This window comes from Apium graveolens, chromosome 6 (assembly GCF_009905375.1).
Source record: "Apium graveolens cultivar Ventura chromosome 6, ASM990537v1, whole genome shotgun sequence".
Lineage (NCBI taxonomy): Eukaryota > Viridiplantae > Streptophyta > Magnoliopsida > Apiales > Apiaceae > Apium > Apium graveolens.
The window spans coordinates 254,466,586-254,480,826 of record NC_133652.1 but is presented as its reverse complement, the minus strand read 5'-3'; positions in this window follow the sequence as shown (position 1 = coordinate 254,480,826).

Genomic DNA, 14,241 nt, shown 5'->3' with positions numbered 1-14,241 from the left:
CGTCACGGTCTTTCTTTCCACAATATCACTTCACTTAATTAATAATAAATAACCTTATGCTGTGACCCCACACTAACACACACCACAACCCGTTATAGTCTCAGAGATGAAATTTAAATAAGTACAAGTCTTTGAATCCACAATTTAAAAGTTATTACAACCCAAAATGATTACTTGATAAATTTACAGTTAATTGCCATTATCTGCCACAAGTTATAATTATACATAATTGATTCTCAAAAGTAGATGGTCTGATCTACAATAGATCTACCTCTGCAGCTATAGCAGCTACAACATCAACGGGAAGACGCGGGACGCTTCCCACGCGCTTGCGCTGGGTCTGCTGGGGTCTGGCCATCTTTCCTAACTGTTGTTGTGTGATGAAGAAATAAAGCAAGGGTGAGCAGCAAGCCCACCAAAATAATATGTATAATGATTTACAATATATGAGCCTACTCATAATACTCATGAAAGTCTTGGTCAAAAGAAATGAACCAAGTTCGATATCTTAATGCGATGAAGTCGCAAAATATTCAGTATATATACATATATACTTTTCAAAATATTGGAAGTCCTCTTCCATGCATAATATACACAAAGTCCCAGTGTATAACTGTATATAAAAAAAAATATCGTTGCAAGGTGATCTCATATATCTAACCTTGTCTCAACGTTTTTCTGAAAATCTTTGTCATTCATAAGACAATTATTAATTAGATATAAGTTTAAAAGATGAGGTTACCAAATACCCCAATATACTTATATCTTTCCCAATACTACTTGAACTACCACCGTTCAAGTTATAATCAGTTTCAAAAGTTCATCACATAGATGAGACTACAAGACAAGATTTGAATAGATTCAATCTTTGAAATATTATTGAATGAAATAAAGTTACGAGATACTTTATTTAGTCCCGATATATATATCCACATATATATATCTCTTAAACATTTCCTGGAACCTCTGTTATGTAAAGTATGAACAGAGTTTGAAACATCCAATGAATTTTGGAAAGGAAAAGAATTTTGGCATAAACCCGATATCTCGCTGATCAGGCAAAGATACCAATAAGTAACCTTTTCTACTAGTAGATGGACGAATTCCCCACTGGTCATCACCCTGGTCATAATTAAGACCTATGCTGGACTGCCACTCAGCCACTTATGCATTTGATGGACTCCCACTGAGCCACTTACACAATAATAGACCGTACCCCGGCCTGTCGCTTATGCCGACTCAATGAGAGGGGCTTACTTCCCGAACGTTGGGCAAGTAATCAATTCATTTACCAAATCTGCAACCTTGTTGCGAATATAAAATACACCACAGAGCCGGATTCCCCAGGTTTTGAGCGAGTATTTAAATCCCCTTAAAAGGAAGATCTTAAATATAAAAATGAGTTTTGGGATCCGCTCTGACTTTTAAAAATCATTTTGAAGACTCGAAAACACTTTAAAGAGTGTTTGGAGTAAGGCTGATTTAATGAAGTAAATCAGTCCCCAGAATATTTTAGAAAATGACTGAATATTATTATTTTAATTAATATTCCCATAAAGAATAATCTTTATAAAAATAATTGAAGTAGAAGTATTAAAACTTATACTTGAAATAAACATTAAATAACCAAAGATATACTTATATGAAAGTATTATCTTTATTTGAATAATCGAAAATAAGTTTGATTATTGACATCTTATTCTTTAATAAAATAAAGAATATATCTCAGCAAATAATCGGAGTCATAGATCCTCAAATGAATATTCAAATAATATTCAATAAATAAAATAAGCTGAGTCATAATACCTCGAATGAATATTATAAATAATATTCATTAAATAAAATAAAGGAGTCATAAGTCCTCGAATAATATTCGAAATAATGTAATAAAGTTTAAAGTTATCGAATAAACCTTATTCGATTAATAGTTTGGAAAACTATAACCATATATATATATAAATATATATATATATATATCCATATCCATATATACAAGATTACTCGGGATCCTCGACTCCCGGTTTTAGAAAATATTTTCACCTTTTGGGTCCCTATACTAAGGGTATATGCAAGTTACCGCTATCCTCTAGCATAGGTATTATCAAATGAACCAATAGATATATATTTCAAGAATATGAAACAGGCATGCATATACCATATTAGCATACTCCAATATATTGCAAAATTTGCTACTAACAATCATGCAATATCACAAGATAATGCATATACATATATTTACATCACAACAACAGTATAACGGGTAGAAAACTTGCCTGAGCGACTGGGGTTACGAATGGCTCGGGACGAGTCTGGTAACCTATAAACAACAAGTAAGTTGGAATTAAACCAAAGTCACTTGTGAATCTATACTTTAACTAACTTAGACTCTAACGCTTGTTTTGCGCTCACTGATTCGCTTAAGTCACTCGGGTACCCTCGGCTCCACCATTTTTAATAATTTAACCTTTACGAGTTTTAAAGCGATTCCTTCGCGAGTGACTTACCAACTGCCTAAAACACTTACCATAAATGTTTCATGCATTAATTAACCCTTTTTGGTCTTTAACCTACATTTCAAAGTAAGGCGAGGGAAAAAGTTTCGTTCGCGAAACGCCGTTACTTGAAACGGTCGTTTCTCCTAAACCGTAAATCGGAATCGAACGAACTACATATCAAAACGAAGCTCGTAACATGAGCTATCTAAACATGGCAGTGGTCACAATCTAGCAGGGGGTTCTCGGGTCCTAATGTTATGCACAAAACAGTCTAAAGAAAATCGGACGTTACGACGGCTATGTTTACGCGATTACCAATATTTATACCACTCCAATTCTTTACCAATTCACTACAAACCACCCAACCATCATCAATACCTCAAACACAACTTATATCAAGGCAAAGTCAGTCCATAATCTCAAGGTTTTCCAACTTATTCAACCACAAACATGATCTACTAACCATAACTTAAGATTCATTAACCATTAACCAAGATTCATATCCAAAATCACCACAAATCCAACCAAACCATCTATCATACATGGATCTTGCTGTACATACATGGATATTTCTATATATACATTAATCCATCCATAAACTCATCAAAACTCAAAGTTCAAACTATAAGTTAAAGGTGAAAGTTGTTTATACCTCCTTGAAGCTTCCTAACACAACCCAAGAGCTTTGAATGCCTAAAAGAACCTTGATCCTTGCTTGTATAACCTTAATCTTTCATAAAAATTCAAGAAAACTAAAGTTATTTCTTGAAGGTTACTATTCACCATCTTCTTCCTTGATTTATAGAAAAAGATTGGCTTGGAATTAGAAGCTTAAACTTATAGGAAGTATGTAACTATCCATGGGGAAGCTTAGATAATTACCTTGCTAAATAGTAAGTGGTGGAGCTTGGATCTTCAAATTTTAAGAAATGGGCCGAGAGCTAGCTTGGGAAGAAGATATTTTTGTGTTTTGTTTGATGAAAATGAAATGATTTGCTTGGTTGGTTGATTTTTGTGTTGTTTTTGGTTAATGACTTAATTAACCTTGATTTTGTGTGGTTATAATTCAACCACACTTCCTTTCCTTCTATGTCATGCTTGTGTCACCTTGCACATGTCATTATGCTCCCACTTGTCCACACCTTGTGGTTTGATGATGTCACAATCCCTGGCTTCTTGTACAAGCTTGTCTCTTGGTCACTTATTTGTTTTACGGTTCGCTTATCTTTCGTTCTCGTTTATCGTTTGAGGGATCATACCCGGGATCTTATTACTTAGGTTCCCTTAACCTTTCTCAATATATTATATTCCTTTTATGATCCTCTCCTATAATCCTTTAATTTCAATCCTTTTTATCCTGTTACCTTATACTCAATTCTCTCCGTATCTTGTGGATTTCCGGGAAAAATCAAAGTGTTCGGAATTGGATTCTGACGATCTTTACATACACTTATATACCACATAGAGTACTAATAATATCCCATAAGATCAATAACAGAACCCCTACATAGCGTGGCATGAAAAGTTTTCTCGTTCAGCAAAAACACTATTCATAAGGGTTTCAAAATTTCTCAAAAATTGGGGTTATTACAGTCTCCCCTCCTTAAAAGGATTCCGTCCCGGAATCAGATAGAAAACAAATGGGGATACTTTCTTAGCATTACACTTTCTAACTCTCGAGTCAATTTTCCACATTGTGGTTCTACCACCAAACTCTGCCTAGTTTGATAATCCTTCTCCTAAGCACTTGTTCCTTTTCACTCTATAACCCTTCCTGGTTGCTCCATATAGGTTACGTCGGGTTGCATATCTATGCGCTCATATGCCTCTATTTATCTGGCATCTGAATTACACTTCCTTAACATTGATACGTGAAACACGTTACGACCTGCTACATGTTCGAGGTTAGGGCTAGCTCATATGCTAACTTCCCAAACGTCTTAATATATCCAAGGGTCCAACAAATTGTAGACTTAGCTTTCCTTTCTTTCCGAACCTCATCAATCCTTTCCAAGGGATACCTATAACATTACTAGGTCCCCTATTTCATACTCTTTATCCTTTCGTGTCAAATCAACATACTTATCATGTCCATCTTGGGCTACTACCAGCCGTCCTCTGATTAGATCTATCATATCCTTGGTCCTTTGGACTACTGCGGGTCCGAGCATCTTGCGCTCTACAACTTCATCCTAACATAAGGGAGATCGACATTATCTTCCCTCAAGGATCTCATAAGGCGACATCTCGATAATGACATATGATCTATTGTAGTAAGATAACTCAATCCGAATTAAGTGATCATTCCAAATTCTTTCAAGTCTATTGCACAGACTCTCATTATAGCTTTTATCATTAGAACTTTTGCTTCTCAATACCCATTCTTTTCCAGTTCGTAATCGCTACTACCTTCCGTTCCAAATATTATACGGGTTATACTTTTGCTCGTTAACGTTCTATAACCTTTTAATAACCACGTCAACCTTAGTATCACGAATGTGTTTCCATTCCGCATACTACCACCACTTTATTACTCCTTTTTCAGTTATTTCTATTTTCCAAAGTTTGATTAATCATATAGAAGTAAAGGAATTTGTTGAGAGATCACTATGATCATGAACACTTGTTATCTCGCATAGTTAGTACAGAAGGTGGCCAGCCTTTAGTACTTGACAAGCAATTAAACAATAGCTGGTATCCTACTCGGCTTCTATCACACAGATAGATAGTCATTCAGCAATACCTCCCCTTTTGGAAGGGTTGTCCTTCTCAGATTACATGAAATGAAAAGAAGAGAAAAGAACGAATTGAAGAGAATTGTATATTCATAAAAATTTTATTGCCATAAAATATCTGGCTTGGAACCTACCTCTGAATTATAGAGGTTTGTCATAGGAGAACAAAACATAAACGTATTTATATCAGTATCAAGTATTATAGCATCGCATTTCCCATGCCTAAATATTTCTATTCCGTCCATCATTCTATGGAACCATGCTCTTCCTCGAGTTTAAACACAATCACCTTTGAAACTCCCTCGACATCGAAAATCGAATCTGGGATCTCATTCTATACATCATCGCTACTAGAATTCTATGCTTGCACCGCAACCTTCCTCGTATAATAATACGACTCTCTATTGATAAGAAAGAATAATAATTCACTAGGTAGATACTCTACTTAATTAGTCTATCAATGATAACTTATACACTACCACGACCCGATTAGGGGTACTCAATCTCGACACCTATTCCAATACAACTCTCACGGTTGTAAACAGCTCGATACTCGCAGAATCATTGCTGCCTTACTATGGTCCACCACTGACCTACTATAGTCATTCATTTTCCATGAAGTCTTAATATCTAACCATACGGAGTCCATACATGTCGTATCAAATACTTCTAAGGAGTTAACATAATCACCAATCATAATTCATGAAGAACACTCCAAACTCTGGCGTACTTTCATGACATGAAGCAGATAAAATTTGCAGAAGAGTTTCGCTCAAAGCAACGATAGCAGGTTAATACCATTCTTAATCATATGCCTTCAATAGAAGACTTAACTCAAAGGTTTGTTTAGTCCTTTTTGAACTATGGTCCTGGCTTATCTCAAGATAGTATCTTCTGAGATAGATAGCCCGCTCATGGCGATTACACGAATTAAACCTTTACTAACTACTATTACGGTTGGGTATTGCACAGTCATCAGAAGGAATGTCAATCTTCCAAACCATAATACAACCTTCAAAGTTTTAACCATCATCACTGTATTCCTTTGGCACAAGTGCCTATAATTATCCTCTTACCTTTAAAGTGTCGGCCACCTCTTTGGCCTTTCCTGATAGTACAATTTCCTTACAGTCAATGTCATTTTAACCACCTCCAAATAATTTTCTACCTCATTTCAATCACAGCTTATGTGAAGATGTATTCCTTAAAATCTGATGAGTAAAAAAAAATTCACCATTTTTCCATAAGTTATTGCCTCATTCTTTAGAGGCTAATCACTGTCAAGACTGACTCTCAATCATACTTAGAACATTTTTTTTTTAAGTCCTAATTGCCCTGAACAATTTCGACCATTACTGGTTCGATCCATACTTTCTCGTGGTTTAACACGTGCCCCACTTGGCATCATTATAATTACGTCATATTTCCTTTATCCACATTTCTATTCTTGAGACTTTTGAATATTACCTTTTTCCTTATAAAACCTCTAAGGTTATCCTTCAATCGTTCCTCCTGTATTCCCTAGATACAGGGCATATCAAAATACCATTTACTAATACTAGAACCATTGTCTATATACTTCTGAAAAATTTCTCCACTGATCCTTAAAGGTTGTTATTACCTTAATCCTTTCCAATTCATCCTGTCAAAACTCATACTGTCCCTATTAAGGGTGAAATGCCAACCTTTATGCATTCCCCTAGGATTCATTTTAAGTTACCGATGTTCTATTCTTAATTCCACCTTTAAAAAGGTACATGCATCCTTCCATGGATAAATAAAGTCATATATCCTTGATAGATTATCTTATTCATCATTCCCACCTCGATAGTCTATACCTAACTTCATAATAGCATCCTTATTCAAATTGAGGTCAATTCATATGGCCTCCAAAAGATAACAACGGTTATCCGCTTGTCTTGCCTAATTTGGTAACGATAACAAGGATGTTCTGGAAGATATTGGTCGTGTTCAACGTGAACTTCTTCTTAATAATTCCTTATTTACTTTTGTTGTTTATCTCAACAGTCACCTCAATATTGGGATATCTTTCATACCTGGCGTCTCCCTTTCTGGGTATCAAGCCACCGGTCTTACATTTCACCTTCTTGAAGGTCACTTCCTTCATCCAATTTTTCCTAATTTCTTACTTCCTTATCCCCTTAGTCTATCCGCGTCTCATTATTTATCCTTCGAATTATCTCAAAGTTTCCTCGAATCCTCCCAACTTACAGGGGATAAACTATATGTATCTCTTATGCCCTCAACCATCAATTTTAACTTATGGTGAATCACCCTCATCCCGACGAATGCATACTTTTCTATTTCTATTGCTACGAGTTGTTAGGGTTTCCTCATACCCAACTCCCTTATCATTCCTCAAACTCTATTGCCGTGATATTCCTTTCCACTTCAATTTCTTTTTATTTTCCTTTCTCTTATCATTATTTCATGAACCAACACAACATAAGCATTGATTTCAAACATCCCGTCATTCTGGATTCGTGTCCTCAGAACGAATCTTGACAACTTTTACAACTTAGATTCATAATTTATCATACTCGTCTGCCTTTGTTATGGCTCTAAAGCTTTTACATTATCTCCATAACCTTGGGAAGTACATTCCTGAAAACAATTGACTGAACTTAAATCAGTTTATTATAATCTCTTGCTCCGTGCCTTCCTTGGCCTTTCACCAGCGGGTGGTCTCTCTCTTAGGAGGGTGAGTGATAAAAACAGTCTTTTATGGTTCATCAATCATTTTGAATCTCAAATGATTCCTATATTTCCTTTAGTCAGGCTCTTGCCTCGGCTGGGTCAGCCTGTTCCTTGGAACTCTGAGAACTTAGCGATTTAAAGGTCCTGAAAGAATTTCTCACCGTACTGTCTCCTCAGGGTGGTGGTTGGGGATAATAGTCTAAGTTCTTTTTAGACAGGTCCATGAATTTCCGTATAGGAGTACCGTCTCGGGTCTCCTTTCCTTACTCGACTTTCTGTTTCCTTAGTATGAAATGTTTCATCCTACTCCCCATAATTGGGTTCTTCTTTTAATTTAAAATCCTTATTTTCCACTCCATTATGTCATGGGTTCCTTCTATCTTGATGGTGACCTCCCTGACTATCACGTTCAGGGTTTACTCTAAATCTTATTCCTCAAACTATGGCTCTCATCTAAGTTCTCATCCTTTCGCTCTTGAACTTTCGGAACCCAAATTCTATAGGAATACCTCATTATTCCCTTATCATCTTTCTCGATATTAATCTTTTATCTAATTGTTGGCTCCCTGCCTTCATTCATAACTTTTTATGGCACAATATGATCTTTTCCAATAATTCGGGCTGTATTGCTATCTCAAACAGCTTTTCGGTACCGGCTCCGGTTACCTTCACTACTATTTCCATTTTCTCAAAATCTCTTATAAACTCTCCAAAAGACATTATCATCTTGAGTCTCTCCTTTTTACTAAGGGCATCAGCCACCATATTGGCTTACCCCGAATGATAAAGAATCTGCCAATCATAATTCTTGATTAGCTCTAACCGCCTCCTCTGGCGTATGTTGAGCTCTTTCTACGCAAAAATATACTAGAGCTCCTATGGTTTGTGTAAATCTTGCACTTCTCTCCATACAAGTAGTGCCTCCAATCTTTAGGGAAAAACTATTGCCACGAGCCCAAGCTCATGGGTGGGGATATCGAATTTTATACTTCCTTAATTGTCTTGACGCAGACGCGATTATCTTGCTGTGCTATATAAGAAGCACCCTAATTCCTTATGCGAAGCGTCACTTACAAATCACAAAATCTCATTTTTCATCCGGCAACGCCAACATATGGGCCGCCACCAACCTTTGCTTCAGTTGTTAAAATCTTTTCTCGTATTTCTCTGTCCATTCGAACTTCTCAGTCTTACGAGTAAGCCGCGTTAAAGGGGCTACTATCTTTACAACTTGAACGAACCTCCGGTAGTGACCGGCCAATCCTACCTCTGGTAGTTTCCCTAACCATGGTCATCAATTCCTCAGTGGTCCTTTATTCATTCTTGTCAGGATCCTCCATGGGATCCTCCTCAATAACTATCCCTTCTAGGACAACATCATCAACCGCTACATCCTCACTATCAACATCATCCGGTCCTGCATTAGGACACTCTATCGGATCCGCAATCCGATCTCCAATTAGTAATAAAATATCATCGCGATGTTGCTCCTCAACCTCAGGGTTCGGAGTCCCGCTACCATATACGATAACGAACTACGCTCCTATCACGATATTTATAAGGGTTCCCATAAGGGTTTTAACTGTCAGTGCTACGTTAGGTAGCCCGACTATGAACTTGGCAAGAGTTCTTATTATCTTAGTGAACTTATTATCTTTACGCCCCATCATCTCTGAGGTTTATAACGCTTAGCTCTGATACCATTTCTGTAACACCCCCAGATCCGGGGTCGGGGATCCGGGTCGTCACGGTCTTTCTTTCCACAATATCACTTCACTTAATTAATAATAAATAACCTTATGCTGTGACCCCACACTAACACACACCACAACCCGTTATAGTCTCAGAGATGAAATTTAAATAAGTACAAGTCTTTGAATCCACAATTTAAAAGTTATTACAACCCAAAATGATTACTTGATAAATTTACAGTTAATTGCCATTATCTGCCACAAGTTATAATTATACATAATTGATTCTCAAAAGTAGATGGTCTGATCTACAATAGATCTACCTCTGCAGCTATAGCAGCTACAACATCAACGGGAAGACGCGGGACGCTTCCCACGCGCTTGCGCTGGGTCTGCTGGGGTCTGGCCATCTTTCCTAACTGTTGTTGTGTGATGAAGAAATAAAGCAAGGGTGAGCAGCAAGCCCACCAAAATAATATGTATAATGATTTACAATATATGAGCCTACTCATAATACTCATGAAAGTCTTGGTCAAAAGAAATGAACCAAGTTCGATATCTTAATGCGATGAAGTCGCAAAATATTCAGTATATATACATATATACTTTTCAAAATATTGGAAGTCCTCTTCCATGCATAATATACACAAAGTCCCAGTGTATAACTGTATATAAAAAAAATATCGTTGCAAGGTGATCTCATATATCTAACCTTGTCTCAACGTTTTTCTGAAAATCTTTGTCATTCATAAGACAATTATTAATTAGATATAAGTTTAAAAGATGAGGTTACCAAATACCCCAATATACTTATATCTTTCCCAATACTACTTGAACTACCACCGTTCAAGTTATAATCAGTTTCAAAAGTTCATCACATAGATGAGACTACAAGACAAGATTTGAATAGATTCAATCTTTGAAATATTATTGAATGAAATAAAGTTACGAGATACTTTATTTAGTCCCGATATATATATATCCACATATATATATCTCTTAAACATTTCCTGGAACCTCTGTTATGTAAAGTATGAACAGAGTTTGAAACATCCAATGAATTTTGGAAAGGAAAAGAATTTTGGCATAAACCCGATATCTCGCTGATCAGGCAAAGATACCAATAAGTAACCTTTTCTACTAGTAGATGGACGAATTCCCGACTGGTCATCACCCTGGTCATAATTAAGACCTATGCTGGACTGCCACTCAGCCACTTATGCATTTGATGGACTCCCACTGAGCCACTTACACAATAATAGACCGTACCCCGGCCTGTCGCTTATGCCGACTCAATGAGAGGGGCTTACTTCCCGAACGTTGGGCAAGTAATCAATTCATTTACCAAATCTGCAACCTTGTTGCGAATATAAAATACACCACAGAGCCGGATTCCCCAGGTTTTGAGCGAGTATTTAAATCCCCTTAAAAGGAAGATCTTAAATATAAAAATGAGTTTTGGGATCCGCTCTGACTTTTAAAAATCATTTTGAAGACTCGAAAACACTTTAAAGAGTGTTTGGAGTAAGGCTGATTTAATGAAGTAAATCAGTCCCCAGAATATTTTAGAAAATGACTGAATATTATTATTTTAATTAATATTCCCATAAAGAATAATCTTTATAAAAATAATTGAAGTAGAAGTATTAAAACTTATACTTGAAATAAACATTAAATAACCAAAGATATACTTATATGAAAGTATTATCTTTATTTGAATAATCGAAAATAAGTTTGATTATTGACATCTTATTCTTTAATAAAATAAAGAATATATCTCAGCAAATAATCGGAGTCATAGATCCTCAAATGAATATTCAAATAATATTCAATAAATAAAATAAGCTGAGTCATAATACCTCGAATGAATATTATAAATAATATTCATTAAATAAAATAAAGGAGTCATAAGTCCTCGAATAATATTCGAAATAATGTAATAAAGTTTAAAGTTATCGAATAAACCTTATTCGATTAATAGTTTGGAAAACTATAACCATATATATATATAAATATATATATATATATATATCCATATCCATATATACAAGATTACTCGGGATCCTCGACTCCCGGTTTTAGAAAATATTTTCACCTTTTGGGTCCCTATACTAAGGGTATATGCAAGTTACCGCTATCCTCTAGCATAGGTATTATCAAATGAACCAATAGATATATATTTCAAGAATATGAAACAGGCATGCATATATACCATATTAGCATACTCCAATATATTGCAAAATTTGCTACTAACAATCATGCAATATCACAAGATAATGCATATACATATATTTACATCACAACAACAGTATAACGGGTAGAAAACTTGCCTGAGCGACTGGGGTTACGAATGGCTCGGGACGAGTCTGGTAACCTATAAACAACAAGTAAGTTGGAATTAAACCAAAGTCACTTGTGAATCTATACTTTAACTAACTTAGACTCTAACGCTTGTTTTGCGCTCACTGATTCGCTTAAGTCACTCGGGTACCCTCGGCTCCACCATTTTTAATAATTTAACCTTTACGAGTTTTAAAGCGATTCCTTCGCGAGTGACTTACCAACTGCCTAAAACACTTACCATAAATGTTTCATGCATTAATTAACCCTTTTTGGTCTTTAACCTACATTTCAAAGTAAGGCGAGGGAAAAAGTTTCGTTCGCGAAACGCCGTTACTTGAAACGGTCGTTTCTCCTAAACCGTAAATCGGAATCGAACGAACTACATATCAAAACGAAGCTCGTAACATGAGCTATCTAAACATGGCAGTGGTCACAATCTAGCAGGGGGTTCTCGGGTCCTAATGTTATGCACAAAACAGTCTAAAGAAAATCGGACGTTACGACGGCTATGTTTACGCGATTACCAATATTTATACCACTCCAATTCTTTACCAATTCACTACAAACCACCCAACCATCATCAATACCTCAAACACAACTTATATCAAGGCAAAGTCAGTCCATAATCTCAAGGTTTTCCAACTTATTCAACCACAAACATGATCTACTAACCATAACTTAAGATTCATTAACCATTAACCAAGATTCATATCCAAAATCACCACAAATCCAACCAAACCATCTATCATACATGGATCTTGCTGTACATACATGGATATTTCTATATATACATTAATCCATCCATAAACTCATCAAAACTCAAAGTTCAAACTATAAGTTAAAGGTGAAAGTTGTTTATACCTCCTTGAAGCTTCCTAACACAACCCAAGAGCTTTGAATGCCTAAAAGAACCTTGATCCTTGCTTGTATAACCTTAATCTTTCATAAAAATTCAAGAAAACTAAAGTTATTTCTTGAAGGTTACTATTCACCATCTTCTTCCTTGATTTATAGAAAAAGATTGGCTTGGAATTAGAAGCTTAAACTTATAGGAAGTATGTAACTATCCATGGGGAAGCTTAGATAATTACCTTGCTAAATAGTAAGTGGTGGAGCTTGGATCTTCAAATTTTAAGAAATGGGCCGAGAGCTAGCTTGGGAAGAAGATATTTTTGTGTTTTGTTTGATGAAAATGAAATGATTTGCTTGGTTGGTTGATTTTTGTGTTGTTTTTGGTTAATGACTTAATTAACCTTGATTTTGTGTGGTTATAATTCAACCACACTTCCTTTCCTTCTATGTCATGCTTGTGTCACCTTGCACATGTCATTATGCTCCCACTTGTCCACACCTTGTGGTTTGATGATGTCACAATCCCTGGCTTCTTGTACAAGCTTGTCTCTTGGTCACTTATTTGTTTTACGGTTCGCTTATCTTTCGTTCTCGTTTATCGTTTGAGGGATCATACCCGGGATCTTATTACTTAGGTTCCCTTAACCTTTCTCAATATATTATATTCCTTTTATGATCCTCTCCTATAATCCTTTAATTTCAATCCTTTTTATCCTGTTACCTTATACTCAATTCTCTCCGTATCTTGTGGATTTCCGGGAAAAATCAAAGTGTTCGGAATTGGATTCTGACGATCTTTACATACACTTATATACCACATAGAGTACTAATAATATCCCATAAGATCAATAACAGAACCCCTACATAGCGTGGCATGAAAAGTTTTCTCGTTCAGCAAAAACACTATTCATAAGGGTTTCAAAATTTCTCAAAAATTGGGGTTATTACATGCTCCCCCTGAAATTATGCTCTCTGAGTTGGATCCTTCAGAATTTGAGTTTCCAGAAATATCAGAACATGAGTTTCCAGAATTATTAGAACTTGGCCCATCAGAACTTGACGAATCAGAACTTGAAGAGCCTGTTGTAGATTCTGATGCTTCTTGAGATGTGGTTGGATCTTCAGTATGCTCCCCCTGTACATGTGCATTTTCCTTGGGCATAGTCACCACAGTTTCAATAACATCAAAGTTTAATCCATCAGAGTTTGCAGTATTAGGATTTAGACTGTCAGGATTTAAAGAATCAGAATTTAAAACTTCATTTTCGAATCTCAGCTGATCATGATCATTGAAATCTTCAAGTCCAGTAATCTTCTTATCATCAAAAGAGACATTGATAGATTCAATGACAACCCTTGTTCTTAAATTGTAGACTCTGAAGGCTTTAGTGGAAAGTGGATATCCAA